A 17,852-nucleotide genomic window follows, 5' to 3' on the forward strand; every position below is an offset into this window, starting at 1 on the left:
TCAAAGATACAGGATGCTTCCTGGAGCTCTCTCACACACACACACACACTGTGCATCTGCTACAACACTTTACTGGAGTACAGTTTACTCCTCCTTTCACAGCCAATCAGCTCCACTGACAGATCAGAAGGGGAACCAGAGCCATGACCCTGCCCCATCTCTGCCACTCCCAACCCTCTCAGAGCTGCTGTGTACCCCAGGAGAGTGGTGACCAAACAGTCTCATGCTTCTGAGAATGCTGGAGTCCAATTCATCGAGGCCCTTTTACAGGCTCCACAGAGTGTTGCAGAGGCTGCTCCCACAGCATTTTCACATAAGAGGCACACTGAGCAGCAATTACTTTCACAAGCAGTTTCATTGTCCTTTAAATAAGGCTTGCAAAATCAGGGCCTTCATGATCTACTGCCAAGCTGTAGGACCAGGCAGAAATAAGTAAATCAGGAGTTTTGAAAAGCTATGTACAAGTACCCATGTTCCATGTTTGTGTAGCACCTAGAACACAATAGAGTGCTTGACTCAGACCCTTAAGTGGTACCTCAATTAACCAAATGGGAGAGTTCAGGCTTGATTCTCAGTTGTAGGAAAGCTTTGGCATTGTAAAGGCATCAGAGCAACATAAAGGGGACTTGGCATAACTGAGAATCACAACCAGAGCACATTCAATTTGCCAGTGTTAATTTCCTTTAATATTTTTTCCCTAAAGTTTGGAAAAAATATTCTTAGTGCTGGAATATCTCGCCCAAGATAACAGAGAAGAAGAAAATAAGCAACGTGAAGAATAATGTAAATGTCCACTTTAATTATTTCTGTATCTTTACTCTAGATAGGTTTGTAAAGCTAATTGCAAAGATGATTAAGACAACTGCTATGAGTCACCACTTAAATAGTTTTTAGAATAGAAGAAATGTTGAGAACAGGAACAGGCGTAGTCTAGGCTAACATATTTTACCAATAATAGATTTATTTACTGAAAGGTCAACAAGGGAAGGGAAGGAGCAAAAACAGAATGGCTGGTAGAAAGTTGCAGGCAGAGTGACAGAGGTTATGTGAAATCACCAGAGAATTGTGAGTCAAGGTCTCCCTTGTTTAAAAAACAAAACAAAACTCTTCATTAGCAGTGAACAACTTGCACCTAGAAGGAATTTTTAGCAATTCTTCAATAACTGATGAACTTTGTTATGAATTATCAAAAATTCCACTGCTGCAACACAATATTTTAACTAACCAATAAAAAGAATGGTGTTATTTCTCTATGTACTGGGAACTACATGCCCTCAGACCTAAGTTTTCTCATGAGAATCTTTAGTGCACATGTGTTTTGCCTTGCTAGTTTCCTTCTGTGGCTGGTGAGAATGGGACTTCCTCTTCCCTGCATGGTATCCAGGGCCATGTCAGACCCACACCCAGATTTCTCCGCCAGCTGTAGGAAGTGTCACGGTTTGGATCAAAGAAACCCCCTTGGGGCTGCCAACTGATGTGCCAAGACTACTTCTGCCCCTGCTTTCCTGCCCTGGCAGCTTGGGACTTCAGTGCCCTGCCTAGTTTGAGCCAGACTCACTAGCCTGCTGCAAACCCAGACCCAGGTCTGAACCACATCCCCTAACAGCTATAGGCTTAACTGAAAGCAGCTTAAGAAGTGTTCCTGTCTTTAACTCTCAGATGCCCAACTCCCAATGGGGTTCAAACCCCAAATAAACCCGTTTTATCCTGTATAAAGCCTATACAGGGCAAACTCATAAATTGTTCACCCTCTATAACACTGATAGAGAGATATGCACAGCTGTTTGCTCCCCCCCTCCCCCCCAGGTATTAATACATACTCTGGGTTAATTAATAAGTAAAAAGTGATTTTATTAAGTACGGAAAGTAGGCTTTAAGTGGTTCCAAGTAGTAACAGACAAAACAAAGTGAATTACCAAGTAAAATAAAATAAAACCCACAAATCTATAACTAATACATAGTAAGAAAACTGAATACAGATAAAGCCTCACCCTCAGCGGAGTTCCAATAAGCTTCCTTTTACAGACTAGTCTCCTTCTAGTCTGGGTCCAGCAATCACTCACACCCCTGTACTTACTGTCCTTTGTTCCAGTTTCTTTCACATATCTTTGGGGTGGAGAGGCTCTCTCTTGAGCCAGCTGAAGATAAAATGGAGGGGTCTCCCGGGGTTTAAATAGACTTTCTCTTGTGGGTGGATACCCCTCCCTCCCTCCCTCCATATGTGTAGAATTCCAGCTACAGGATGGAGTTTTGGAGTCACATGGGCAAGTCACATGTCCATGCATGACTCAGAACTTACAGGTAGCAGCCATGGTTCACTTGCTACCTTGTACATCCTCATGTAGACTTCTTATGTCGATTGGAGCCTTCCAAGATCCATTGTTCATTAAGTGCTTCTTGATTGGGCACTTAACTTGCAAATTCCTTTCTAAAGAAGCTGACCAAATGCCACCCATCGGATTGGATTACTCCACACTGAACCCTCTCAACCCAAACCTGGATCTCCCCACACTAAGCCTCTCCACACTTGGATCCTGCCTTGCTGAGCCTGCCTGTCCATGCCTGGTGCACCTGGCATGGAGGGCAGGGACCTGAGGTGTTGCTAGGGCAGGCCCGGTCCTTGCGCTGTGTCAGGGTTGGGTGCAGCCTCACCACTGAGTCCATGTCCCGGGGGATAGTTGCACAATGATCTCCCACCTCTGTGCAGCCAGTGGCCTGTGCTCCCCAGTGCCATGCTGGAGCTTCCACATTTATGTGACAAATAAAATTTGCAGAATTTTAAAATATTATGTGCAGAATTTTTAATTTGTTAGTGCAGAATGCCCTCAGGAGTAATAACAGTGTAAATAAAAGGATTCTGTTGTTGGTTTGGTTTTTTTTTTTTGCTGTTCACTTGTTACTCATAACATGTGTGAAATTTACCACAGTGAAAACTGGGCTTAATGGGACTGAGGTGGTGAACAGGTTTCGTGTTGGCTTTCTGGGGTGAATACCACACAAAATGATGAAGGAACCAGTAGATCACAGGTTGATATCATCCCTCAAAATGTTTCTGCTTGTTTGAGTATAAAGCTTACAGAGAGCAATATGTAGATTTCTTTCCATTTGTTTAGACTTTGTGTACTAGCCACCCTGCCCCCCTCCTTTTATGGATGTTTATGGCTTTTGGCATTCACCAAGTAGATCAATAGCATCAAGATGCTTTTAACATAATTTCTGGGAAAATTACTGACAGTTTCAGGCCATTCTGAAGGGAGGAGGTTGTGTGTCATCAAGTTGCTTGTCCATTCACTGCAAAGGCACAGGGATGAAAAACAAGCCACACTTGACATTTTCTGAGACTGTTGTGTTGTTTGTCTCATGGAGAAAATTAGGCTGACAATTTAAAATATGCAATGAATGGTATGTAAGCAATGCCTTGCCACTGATTTATTGTGCAAGAAGCCAAAGTGATCTGCGTGATTTCACAGTTCTAGAAAAGTTGGGTTTGCTGTAAACACAGGCCCAATAAAATGCATCTTACAAGCTAGTGGGATCGCAAGGTCACCCATGAAATATCTGTGGTATTGACACTTTCCCCCTTCAGTCAATGCCAGACTAACAGCATGGGAAAAGTTAGGGCAGCAGCAATGCAAGCTTCCCCCACATTTCTCTATCAGTGTGCCTGGAATTCTGACCTGGAGGGGACCAATGAAGGTAGCTTGCTCTGCTGAGACTGCCAGCAAGGCTGCCAGCCCAAGTCAATCATCAAGGCAGTTTTTATGATGTCCACCCTTGTCACTAGTCATTGGATTGAGACCATCGGCTCAGTTCACATATCAGGAAGCCATTAGATGTTAATGGCTTTTGGTCACTAACAACCCAAATTTGAGTTGGTGAAGCTTTATGGGCTAGATTCCTGCTCTGCTTGGCTCAGGAGAAAGGGAAGGTGGGTGTTAGAGAGCAGCTTACAGTCTTGAATCTTGGGGCTAACCTCAGCCTTGACACAACTTACAGCTGCTGACAGGCAGCTCTCAAATTTGCCCCTATCATCAACTGACCCTATTCCCACAGATAATTGCTATGGCTCCCCTCCACCAGGCCTCATCCCTATCTTTCTCCCCTTCCTGCCCCTGGCGTGCCCCCTATTTTGGGTGGTGGGCGGTAATAGAGGTGTAAGCTTAGAGACAAAGCCCTGCACCACTCAAGGAGTTTTCTTATGCCAGGGAAATGTTGTGCTGGGCATTTGTAGCCCGATTACATCCTTTTACACCACCTGAGCATAAACTCTGCAGAGAAGATGGGCACAAATCTGCACATGGGGGAAAAAACATTCCTGATGCAGTAACTACACAGCGCTACCACAGCAGTATGATTCAAGAAAGCTTGGTTCAAAATAGAACAGTGGATCAGAATTTTGAACATACAACTTGTAACAATCTAACTGCTTGTTAAGATACCTAGAGTCCTTAGCACATTTGAGCTTTAAAATTTGTGTTGAAATACCTCCAGCTTAGTCAATGACTGTATTAAAATACAGAGTGATGGGGTGTTAGGAAATTTTATCATCAGCTTCTTACATCCAAGCAAAATCTCATTTTTGAGTAGGAAGTGTGAATCAGTTTGGATTCCAACAGTCACACAAATACACACAGTGAATCTTAATTAACAAGAAAGCAGCAGTGAGTAAAGGTTATTTTCTTAAATATATTCCAGAAAAATCTCGCAGGTTTATAGAGATTACAATGCCATTAAGTCATAATAGTAGAATGGAGTTCTTACTGAACCAGAAAACAAGCAAATGAATAGGGGCAGTAGGATAATATCCTGCTGTGAAACCAATGGTTACAAATTGGTTCCCTCTAGTCAGAGTTGCCTTCTACTGCTTTAGATTCTCAGCAGCTTTTCATTAAGAACACTACGTGTGCCTCTTTAAATAAGGAAGTGCATGACCCCTTTATTTATGCAAATGAAGGTACAATGAGTCAGACACTGACTTCAGATTGGTAAATTGATAGAGTTGTTTAATGTTTTGTTTGTGTATGTGCTGGTAAAGTACTTGGCAAATTTCTGTACTGTACAGGGTGTGGCTATCTCCTGAGTCAGTCAGGCCCACAGGTGTTTTCATGTTATTTATTATGCATCTCATGATTAGAGCTGGTCAAAACTTTTCATTCAAAACATTTGACAAAAAATAGCATTTTTGTGGCGGTAGAAATTGCTGTGAGAAATGTCTGGGTTTGATTAATTTTGAGGCCAGAGGATACTGAAAAAAAATTGTTTTCAGGCAAATAGATTCATTTTTTAGTTGCCAAAATTATACAAAAATATGAAAGAGTTTTTAGGTTCTCATTTTTTTGATGTAAGCCAAATGCTTTTGAAATAAAATTGTGATGAAAACAGACTTTTCCATTTTTATCAATTTTATTTTTCACGGGAAGAAAAAACATTTCCCAACCAGCTCTATTAATGATTTTCAGTTAGCTATAAAACATCCTGTGAAATGTTAATTCCCTCAACTCCTATTGATACTGAGCACCACTCAAGATTGGGATCTTGCCTCGGTAACTGTGCATATTCATTTTGTAGCTTATCCAATGGCATGTGGTTGTTGTAGGAATCTTCAGTGAAAGTAGCAACACCTCTGTCTAAAAAGTGGTGCAATATTTCTGGTGATCCCCCAACCAATGTTCCCTCTAATTTTTGATATGCCATGTGCACAAAAAATTTCTTCTGTGCAAATCGTTGTGCTTCTGTGCAAATTTTTGTGCGCGTGGTATTTCACCATGTGCTCAAGGTTCAGGATCTGTGTGCATGCACACATGCGCACAGCTTAGAGGGAACAGTGCCCCCAGCCTGTTTTCAGGTTAACTTTTGGTGAAGTATCTAAATCTTTGATTGTTCATCTGAAGCTGATCCATACAAGTCATAAAATAGCTCATACTCAGCAAGATTGGGAATACTGGAAAATGTACCAGTTTTGGAGTATGTTTGTCTCTGGACAGAGGTGAAATTAGAAAGTGCAGATATTTGAAAATGTGGGGAAATAATGTAACTATTTTGAAACTCTTTCAAGGTTAGGTTTCCCCCAACCCCGCTGTCAGGTTTCCTTCTCTACTCTGAACTCTCGGGTAGAGATGTGGGGACCCACATGCAAGACCCCCTAAGCTTATTTTTACCAGCTTAGGTTAAAAACTTTCTCAAGGCACAAATTCTTTGCCCTTGGAGGGTATGCTGCCACCACCAAGTGATTTAGACAGAGAATCAAGGAAAGGACTACTTGGAGTTCCTGTTCCCCCAAAATATCCGCCCAATACCTCCTTTCCTGGGGAGGCTTGAGAATAATATCCTAACCAATTGGTTACAAAGTGGACACAGACCCAAATCCCTGGATCTTTGGACACTGAAAAAAAAAATCAGTTCTTAAAAGAAGAATTTTATTAAAAAAAAAAAGAAGAAGAAAAGGTAAAAATCCTCTCTGTAAAATCAGGTTGGAAGATAACTTTACAGGGTAACAAAAGATGCACAAAACACAGAGGAACCCCCTCTTGCCTTAGTTTCAAAGTTATAACAAAACAGGGATAAACCTACCTCCAGCAAAGGGAAAATCCACAAGTTGAAAAAACAAAGATAAACTAATAAGCCTTGCCTGGCTGTACTTACAATTTCTGAGATATGAGAATATGAGAGACTGGTTCAGAAAGATTTGGAGGACATGGATTGATGTCCGGTCCTTCTTAGTCCCAAGAGCGAACGAACACAGAAACAAAAGAACCTAAAACAAAGCCTCTCACTCCCCCCATTCCCCCCCCCAAGATTTGAAAGTATCTTTCGTCCCCATTGGTTCCTTTGGTCAGCTGCCAACCAGGTTATTTGAGCTTCTTAACTCTTTACAGGTAAGGAGGAATTTTAGGCTACCTTTATGGTTATGACACCCGCTTTTTCCCCCAAATTGGTTCACGCTTCTCTAGTAATAAAATGATCTGTCAGTCAACTGGCATTGTCTAACAGCTAGACATAATTCCCAGATATACCTCTTTGGGAAGAGCAGTATTTGCAGAATAAGAACACACCTGGCACATGAGATACAGAAATGGTTCATAGTTAGGACAATTAGTCAAACTCTGAATTAATCACAGTGCTCCAAACACTCAGATACAGAAGTGGCCAAGTTTCTGTGGCTTAGGTCAACCCCTGCTACGCAGTATAAAATATTACCCTAAATTCTTTTTGATAGAATCTCTGCTGCTGTAAATCAGGGTACTATTGAAAGCAACACTATTCAACTAGCTATGAATGTGGCTCTTTACAGTTATTCTCTTAATCTCAAAATCTGAAGCTTTACTTAAACTAGTAAATTATCCCTTATTTGAAGGGCCAGTACCTAATGTTGACTTCATTTGGATCAGGCTCATATTAAAAAGGCTGATATGGAAAGAATACTGAACTAAGGGCAAAATCCCATAGCAGAAGGGATGGAGCCTTAGTATACCATGGGGTTGTGCAAATACATGAACAAGTTGATTGTTTGTTTTACTTTGTCACCAGTGCATTTCAAATTGACATCAGTAATTCACTGTAGCTAGTCTATTGTGACAGTAACCCAGGCTTGTCACTGAGATTTTACAGTAGAGCTGTTCCAGAGACCTTAATGCTTCCCTGTATTATATCTGTTAACTTTTCATTACCCGACACACAATAATGCTATCCACTGAGAATCACATTTGGAGCCCACAATGCTCTTTGTATACTTGCCAGGTAGGAATGGCAGGACTAATCTTCAAAAGCAGTGTCCAAAAGAGAGGCTGCCAAAGAAGCCTGAGAAATGCAAATCCTATTGTAAATAAGGAAAAACATGTTCTTGAAAGTTCTCCTGAACAAGCCAGAAATGCAAACAAAATCATAGGGTATACAGTTTGGCTCAACACCCAAGGGTGTGGTACATGCTGGGAAGAAAGTGTAAATGATAATAAATCAGAATGCCCAGAAGTTTCAACATGAATAGCATCAGCAGGGGTGTAGTTCTAGACAGAATGCCTATTGGCCCTGCCTTGCTGGAGAACATCTTGCAAATGCCACGTTGTGTCAGAAATGTACAGGTGTAAACAGAGCAGCCTGAGCAAAGCAAAGTCAGGAGGAATACAGGAGAAAAAATTATATTTACACTCATATTGCAATGGGGGTGTGGGGCCAGACACATGGATTTCAATTCTCTCCACCAAGAGTGTGTAAAATGTTAAATGAAAAGAAGAGGAATTGGTCAGATGTGGACAGATCATAATGCACTGTGATTTTTAGCCTCAATGATGAAGGAAGAATGGCAAAGAAGAAACTGAAATCAGAGGAGATGAATTAATGTCTCTGGGCCAGATTCTGTATTAATAAAAATAATAATAATAATTAATGTGACTATTTATTGATGTGTTGGTTGTTTATTATGGTAGCACCTTGTAATCTCCATCAAGGATCAAAGCCTCTTTGTTCCAGGCACTGTACAGACATGTAACAAAGAAACACTCCCTGCCCCAGACAGCTTATACCCCAGAAGTCAAACCAGGCACAAAAGGAGAACAAAATAAACATGGGATACAAGGAATAGAAGTTGGTTTCACCTTTATTAGTAGTGTCATCACATGGATAATCATGAAAAACACAACAAGTAGTAGTTTAGTAACCTTTCAATATTTCGTTTGCAACACTTTGTAGTGTTTTGATGCCCGTCTTAAAGGGATTTATCAGGTTGTGTAGGCCCAGATCCTCTCAGGAATTCAGGAACCTTACTCCAATGGGAATTAGATGCCTAAATACCTTTGTAAAAATAGTTTTGTAAAAAACACAAGTAAAACTGTCACAAAAATTAAGCATGCTTTCATGGCATTGTTTTAATTTAACTGTTCCCCTGTAATGTTTACAATGCAACTATTACAGAATTGTGCACATACATGAAAATCCAAAACTTAAACAGCCTAGAGACAAAGGAAAAAATTACTAAATAAGAAATGGGGGTGTTGCATTTAAATGTCAAATTCTTCAACTTAAAAATCAAAAAAGTTATTAGTAACACAGAAGGGGAAATGTGTGGGTGAGTGTTTATTTTTAATCTATGGCCAGAAGTTTAGCTGGTGTAAATCAGCATAACTACATTGAAGTAAATGGAACTATGCCAGTTTTCCCCAGCTGAATATCTGACCCATGGTTTTCAGCTTCAGGGGGTTTTTTTAAGTAGAAGGAATGGGGAGGAAACAACCCTGTCTTCTACGCTAATTTTAAGCCATTTGGTGAAAAATCAGCTCTTTTTTTTTTCCACATGGCATAATACAGTTAACCCTATTATAGTGGCATTCCACTTATTATAAGTATCTTTAAAGAGATGTGTATCAATTTATTCTAGCAGTAAATCCTAGATTTACTTAGATCTTCACAAGATCAATTGTGGACCTTTCCAAGAGGAATGAATATTAAAGAGTTGATGTCTCATGCAGTGCCTGCAAAGATTAGAATAGCTTACTAGGTACATCAAAGATTTATCCACCTTAAGCTCCTACAAAAGAAGTTATTTTTTTTCACACTTGCACATGCTATGCATGCATAAGCAAGTAATGTTAAGCTAAGATGAAGGGGAGGGGAGGTGTATCTGATGCCAGCAAAGACAATACACAGATGAGAGAAAGCTATTTCATAGCAGCTAGATGCCATTTTCACAGCTAACAGATGTAGGTGGAAACATTTTAGTATTAATGCAGGCTTATTTATTTGACTGTTCGCACTCTCTCTCCTTCCTCCTCACACACTTTAAACATAAAATTGGTTACATGATTAGGAAACAACCACCTAAGGAAAAAAGATAATATATTTTCTACAAATTGGTTTTATTTGTCATTAGCTGTATTGCATATTCTTTCAAATTAAATTTACAGTTAACAAAGTATATTTAAAGTGTTATCAAACATGACCAGTGCTAATGGTATTTAAACTCAACACCAGTGACTGAGACTAGCTTGTGGATCAGCATGAAGCTAATGTAAAATATGTTTTGCTAAGGAATGTGGTGGATCTGTCAAAGGGCACTGAAACATTCCCTTACTCTAAAGATCTTTGCCAAAACCCACTGATGTCAATGGGAATATTCCCATAGAGTCCACTGGGCTCTAGATTAGGCCTTTAGAGCACACATTAATGAAGGGTACTTTTGCACATGTACCTTACTCCTTGATAGTGGTTGTCACAGCGTCAGTGAAGTAGGAGGGTTCTCTCAGAACTTCTGTGGCTTCTTCCATTCTGCAGTCTCCAAATTATCGGGCACTGGTGCAATTTTTCCTGAGGAACTGGAAGTGCTGCCCTGTTAATAGCTGTGTATGAGGCAGGAAATTCACCCCATTCTTCTTTAAATTCATTTTTATATTTCTGAGGATTTCAGAATACTTTACAAACATGTTTCGCAATGCCACTCTGAGATTGCTGCTGTAGGTATTATCATCCTAATTTTATCAGTGTGGAAACTGAGACACAAAAGTCCTTTCCTGAAACCTTATGCCTAGGCTATGGCACAGCGAGCTAACACCTTCACATGTGTCAGCCTGTGTCTTAATTCTTGTTAAGAGGGCTTTGCAATGGTATAGCACTAACTTGATTGAAAAAATTACCCTTTTTATCTATCAGGACAGGGTCAGGATGTAACATTACTTACTTAGGGTCACAGAGTGAGAACCAATAGAGAAATCCAGAATCTGACTCCTAGGGCAGTGCTATAACCACTAGACAATGCTCCCTTTGTAGAGCCACCATCAGCTGTGAGTGAGAGCAATGTATAATATCCAGAGATCTGATGAGGCTTTCTGGTACCCAGAAAAGAGACAGGATGGAACAGTGGAGAGGGCACAGGACTCGAGGTTAGGATTCTTGGGTCTGCCACTGAATTCCTGTGGGATATTCAATAAGTTTTTAGGAGTGCAGTAATTTTGCATGACTCAATTTTTGGAAACTAATTTAAGAAACTAAGGGCCTGATTTTCAGACCAACAACTCCAGTTGAAATCAATGTGAATTGTGGATGCAGGCCATAGATGTCTTAAATGGGACAATCAAAATCCCATCCGACTACATACTTGACACGTTAGGTCTTAACCCATCTTTGCCTCTGTTTTCATCTATGTAAAATGGCACTTAACCTCCTTTGAAAAGCCTTTTCAGATCTATGATAGATCCTAATTATTTTTTATGTCTGTCAAACGATTAAAAAAATAATCACAATTAATCACAAGATTTAAAAAACTAGTTGCCATTAATCACAGTTTTAATCACTCTGTTAAACAATAGAATACCAATTTAAATTTATTATAAATATTTTGGATGCTTTTCTACATTTTCAAATATATTGATTTCAATTACACAATACAAAGTATACAGTACTCACTTTATATTTTTTATTAAAAGTATTTACAATGTAAAAAAACAAAAGAAATAGTATTTTTCAGTTCACCTCATACAAGTACTGTAGTGCAATCTGTTTATCATGTAAGTGCAACTTACAAATGTAGAAGTATTATTATATTTTTTTTAAAATAACTGCACTCAAAGAAACCCACAATGTAAAACTCTAAAGCCTACAAGTCGAAGCATGAAGGGGCATATGATTGTTTAGCATATCTGGCATGTAAATACCTTGGAACATTGGCTACAACAGTGAGATGCAAATGCCTGTTCTCACTTTCAGGTGACATTGTAAATAAGAAGCAAGCAGTATTATCTCCCGTAAATGTAAACAAACTTGTTTGTCTGAGCAATTGGCTGAACAAGATGTAGGACTGTGTGGACTTGTAGGTCTAAAGTTTTAAATGGTTTTGGTTTTGAGTGCAGTTATGAAAAAAATAATTTTACATTTGTAAGGTGAATTGAAAAATAATATCTCTTTTGTTTATCTTTTTATATTGCAAATACTTGTAATAAAAATATAAAGTGAGCACAATACACTTTGTATTTTGTGTTGTAATTGAAATATATTTTAAAATTTAGAAAAACATCCAAAAATATTTATAATAAATTTAAATTCATATTCTATTATTGTTTAATAATGCGATTAAAACTGATTAAGCACAACTTTTTTTAAATCTAGTTAATTTGTTTTGTGTTAATTGCATACATTAACTGCAATTAATTGACAGCCCTAATTATTTTTATTAGTGATGTCCTGCTTCATGGAAGATGCAAGGCCCATATGTACAAATACTGACTTTTCATTTGTGCAGGACATGTCTCATTACCATAATATGCCAAACACACTGGAACCCATAGAAGCATGTCTCACAGGAAGTTTTGCTATCAATAGATGAGTAAAAGCAGGCAACAGCTACTACTTACGTGTCTGTTTTCAGATTTACAACATTGTTGTTATGCAAGGGCACTAGGTTAATGGAAGACATGGTGTAATGTCAGCTCATGAACTGACACAGGACCTGACAAAGAAGATCTCTGAGAGAAAGACAACAGATGGTGGCATTTTGGGGGAGGAAGGGGGGAGGGTATTATTTTTCTCTATAATAGAAATGAGGTTCTTTCCTGGAAAAAGTCTATTTAAAAAGGTAGCCAAGCACAGAAGACACAACCAGATCCTTCCAATATTTAAACAATCTCTTTAGAGAAATGTATTCTTAACAAATCATTCATTTTAAAAATGGAAGAAGATTAGAACAAATGCTGACTTTACTCAACTGCAACTCAGTCACCTTTCATGAGCGAGCAGCTCAGATGTTCAATTCTAGCTAAAAATAATTTATGGCAACAAAGTTAACTGAAAACATCCATATCTAGATAAATATCCATACCATATAAAATTCACACGGTCTAAAAAGCAAACTATGTTCTAAATGAAGTGGGGGAGGAAGTGATTTGAGTCTGTTTAGCACTTAGCTCCCTTAACATTGTGCTGCAATTGTGTATATCACAATTCAAGTTTCCTCTATGTGAACTGGAGGAGGCTGTTTCGGAGGCATTTCTGATAGACATATCAGACTATTGGATGAGGAATCATATGGATGAGAAGGACAAGGCTAAAGTGATTAATTTAATTCAGAGAGAAAGAGAGGAAGAGAGGGATGGGATCCAGTAATAAGAACATTCCTGGATCCGTGTGTAAGAGTAATCCTTATGTCTCTTTCCCTATGCAATAAGAATTAGTAGAAAAACACATGCCAGAACCCTTGTAGTATGTACTGATGGTAGGTCACACTAGCTATTAAGGTATCATCTGGGTTAATAAATTATTAGCAGATATTTTAATAAATGGTTAATCAATAATTATAGATTGTTATACAATCCAATAGGTCAATGGGTTGCTTATAACCATCTATGACACCTGTTTACTGATGTGCTGCTAGCCATTTATAGCATATGCTACTTATTACTACTACTAATATATATTATGTATATAATTAAATTAACATGGCTAATATAATGTTATCACAAATAAAAAGTGGAAGTTAAATTATGAAAGGAATGTGCGTTCTTATGAAACATGCAATGTATACAGTAAAAAGGCGTTAAAATGTAAAGAAGACCTGCTACTTAATAAAAAATCCTAAAAGAGTTTCAGATAGAAGCCACAACATGTTTTGTTTTCTTTTTCAGATGGCTCTGGGCTTTGAAATATGAAACCAACCCAGCACCAAGGAAAATCTGGAAATATAAGAAGTAAAGTCCAACCACTGAAATCCTATTGAAAAGTTCTGTTTAACTGTGATGTAAAATAAATGTTCCTAAAGGAGAAAAAACAAAAACTATATGGTGGCATTTGATAAATTAAAAAAAAACAACAACATGTTCTAAATTGGAAATAGGTCCAAATGGTTTAGGGTTAAGACCTATTAAAATATTGTACAAAAATGTTCAGTTTGGTTAAATTCAGTAATATTGACACAAATAATCTTCAATTACCTACAGGACTGTGCCCACAAAAATTTGGTAGAATATGGTTTCTAACTGTTGAAAAATCTTTCTAGGCAAAAATGTATACTTTAAAATCTATGCAGCATAGTTGTAGCCTGGAAAGCTCTGTGTGGCTCAAAAGCTTGTCTCCCTCACCGACAGAATTCAGTCCAATAAAAGATATTACTTCACCTACTCTAAAATGTATAAGACGCCAAGGTGGGTGGGTGGAGCAAGGGGCAGCTACAATGAAGGATACTTAATAGTATTGGCATGAAAACTAAACTATTTCAAATTGGAATAAAAAGAAAGAGGACTTGTGGCACCTTAGAGACTAACAAATTTATTAGAGCATAAGCTTTCGTGAGCTACAGCTCACTTCATCGGATGTATTCAGTGGAAAATATAGTGGGGAGATTTTATATAAACAGAGAACATGAAACAATGGGTGTTACCATACAGACTGTAACAAGAGTGATCACGAAAGTTGAGCTATTACCAGCAGGAGGGGGTGTGGGGGGGAACCTTTTGTAGTGATAATCAAGGTGGGCCATTTCTAGCAGTTGACAAGAACAGTAGGAGGGAAAATAAACAAGGGGAAATAGTTTTACTTTGTGTAATGACACATCCACTCCCAGTCTTTATTCAAGCCTAAGTTAATTGTATCCAGTTTGCAAATTAATTCCAATTCAGCAATTTCTCGTTGGAGTCTGTTTTTGAAGGTTTTTTTTGTTGAAGAATTGCGACCTTTAGGTCTGTAATCGAGTGACCAGAGAGATTGAAGTGTTCTCCAACTGCTTTTTGAATGTTATAATTCTTGACATCTGATTTGTTCCATTTATTCTTTTACGTAGAGACTGTCCAGTTTCACCAATGTACATGGCAGAGGGGCATTGCTGGCACATAGAATCATAGAATCATAGAATATCAGGGTTGGAAGGGACCTCAGGAGGTCATCTAGTCCAACCCCCTGCTCAAAGCAGGACCAATCCCCAACTAAATCATCCCAGCCAGGGCTCTGTCAAGCCTGACCTTAAAAATATCTAAGGAAGGAGATTCCACCACCTCTCTAGGTAACGCATTCTAGTGTTTCACCACCCTCCTAGTGAAAAAGTTTTTCCTAATATCCAACCTAAACCTCCCCCACTGCAACTTGAGACCATTACTCCTTGTCCTGTCCTCTTCTACCACTGAGAATAGTCTAGAACCATCCTCTTTGGAACCACCTCTCAGGTAGTTGAAAGCAGCTATCAAATCCCCCCTCATTCTTCTCTTCTGCAGACTAAACAATCCCAGTTCCCTCAGCCTCTCCTCAGAAGTCATGTGTTCCAGACCCCTAATCATTTTTGTTGCCCTTCGCTGGACTCTCTCCAATTTAGACACATCCTTCTTGTAGTGTGGGGCCCAAAACTGGACACAGTACTCCAGATGAGGCCTCACCAATGTCGAATAGAGGGGAACGATCACGTCCCTCCATCTGCTGGCTATGCCCCTACTTATACATCCCAAAATGCCATTGGCCTTCTTGGCAACAAGGGCACACTGTTGACTCATATCCAGCTTCTTGTCCACTGTCACCCCTAGGTCCTTTTCCGCAGAACTGCTGCCGAGCCATTCGGTCCCTAGTCTGTAGCGGTGCATTGGGTTCTTCCGTCCTAAGTGCAGGACCCTACACTTATCCTTGTTGAACCTCATCAGATTTCTTTTGACCCAATCCTCCAATTTGTCTAGGTCCCCCTGTATCCTATCCCTGCCCTCCAGCATATCTACCACTCCTCCTAGTTTAGTATCATCCGCAAATTTGCTGAGAGTGCAATCCACACCATCCTCCAGATCATTTATGAAGATATTGAACAAAACCGGCCCCAGGACCGACCCTTGGGGCACTCCACTTGATACCAGTTGCCAACTAGACATGGAGCCATTGATCACTACCCGTTGAGCCCAACAATCTAGCCAACTTTCTACCCACCTTATAGTGCATTCATCCAGCCCATACTTCTTTAACTTGCTGACAAGAATACTGTGGGAGACCGTGTCAAAAGCTTTGCTAAAGTCAAGAAACAATACATCCACTGCTTTCCCTTCATCCACAGAACCAGTAATCTCATCATAGAAGGCGATTAGATTAGTCAGGCATGACCTTCCCTTGGTGAATCCATGCTGACTGTTCCTGATCACTTTCCTCTCGTGTAAGTGCTTCAGGATTGAGGACTTGCTCCATGATTTTTCCGGGGACTGAGGTGAGACTGACTGGCCTGTAGTTCCCAGGATCCTCCTTCTTCCCTTTTTTGAAGATGGGCACTACATTAGCCTTTTTCCAGTCATCCGGTATTTCCCCCGTTCGCCATGAGTTTTCAAAGATAATGGCCAATGGCTCTGCAATCACATCCGCCAATTCCTTTAGCACTCTCGGATGCAACGCATCCAGCCCCATGGACTTGTGCACGTCCAGCTTTTCTAAATAGTCCCTAACCACTTCTTTCTCCACAGAGGGCTGGCCACCTACTCCCCATGCTGTGATGCCCAGCACAGCAGTCTGGGAGCTGACCTTGTTCGTGAAGACAGAGGCAAAAAAAGCATTGAGTACATTAGCTTTTTCCACATCCTCTGTCATTAGCTTGCCTCCCTCATTCAGTAAGGGGCCCACACTTTCCTTGGCTTTCTTCTTGTTGCCAACATACCTGAAGAAACCCTTCTTGTTACTCTTAACATCTCTTGCTAGCTGCAGCTCCAGGTGTGATTTGGCCCTCCTGATTTCATTCCTACATGCCCGAGCAATATTTTTATACTCTTCCCTGGTCATTTGTCCAATCTTCCACTTCTTGTAAGCTTCTTTTTTATGTTTAAGATCCGCAAGGATTTCACCGTTAAGCCAAGCTGGTCGCCTGCCATATTTACTATTCTTTCGACACATCGGGATGGTTTGTCCCTGTAACCTCAATAAGGATTCCTTGAAATACAGCCAGCTCTCCTGGACTCCTTTCCCTTTCATATTATTCCCCCAGGGGATCCTACCCATCAGTTCCCTGAGGGAGTCGAAGTCTGCTTTCCTGAAGTCCAGGGTCCGTATTCTGCTGCTTACCTTTCTTCCCTGCGTCAGGATCCTGAACTCAACCAACTCATGGTCACTGCCTCCCAGATTCCCATCCACTTTTGCTTCCCCCACTAATTCTTCCTGGTTTGTGAGCAGCAGGTCAAGAAAATCTCCCCCCCCAGTTGGCTCCTCTAGCACTTGCACCAGGAAATTATCCCCTACATTTTCCAAAAACTTCCTGGATTGTCTGTGCACCGCTGTAGTGCTCTCCCAGCAGATATCTGGAAGATTAAAGTCACCCATAAGAACCAGGGCATGTGATCTAGTAGCTTCTGCGAGTTGCCGGAAAAAAGCCTCATCCACCTCTTCCCCCTGGTCCGGTGCTCTATAGCAGACTCCCACCACTACATCACCCTTGTTGCTCACGCTTCTAAACTTAATCCAGAAACACTCAGGTTTTTCTGCAGTTTCATACCGGAGCTCTGAGCAATCATACTGTTCCCTTACATACAGTGCTACTCCCCCACCTTTTCTGCCCTGCCTATCCTTTCTGAACAGTTTATAACCATCCATGACAGTACTCCAGTCATGTGAGTTATCCCACCAAGTCTCTGTTATTCCAACCACGACATAATTCCTTGACATCACCAGGACCTCCAGTTCTCCCTGCTTGTTTCCAAGGCTTTGTGCATTTGTATATAGGCACTTGAGATAACCTGCTGATCGCCCCTCATTCTCAGTATGAGGCAGGAGCCCTCCCCTCAGATGTTTCTGCCTGTGCTTCCTCCCGGTATCCCGCTTTCCCACTTACCTCAGGGCTTTGGTCTCCTTCCCCCAGTGAACCTAGTTTAAAGCCCTCCTCACTAGGTTAGCCAGCCTGCTCGCAAAGATGCTCTTTCCTCTCTTCGTTAGGTGGA

Source organism: Chelonia mydas, chromosome 2 (assembly GCF_015237465.2).
Source record: "Chelonia mydas isolate rCheMyd1 chromosome 2, rCheMyd1.pri.v2, whole genome shotgun sequence".
NCBI lineage: Eukaryota > Metazoa > Chordata > Testudines > Cheloniidae > Chelonia > Chelonia mydas.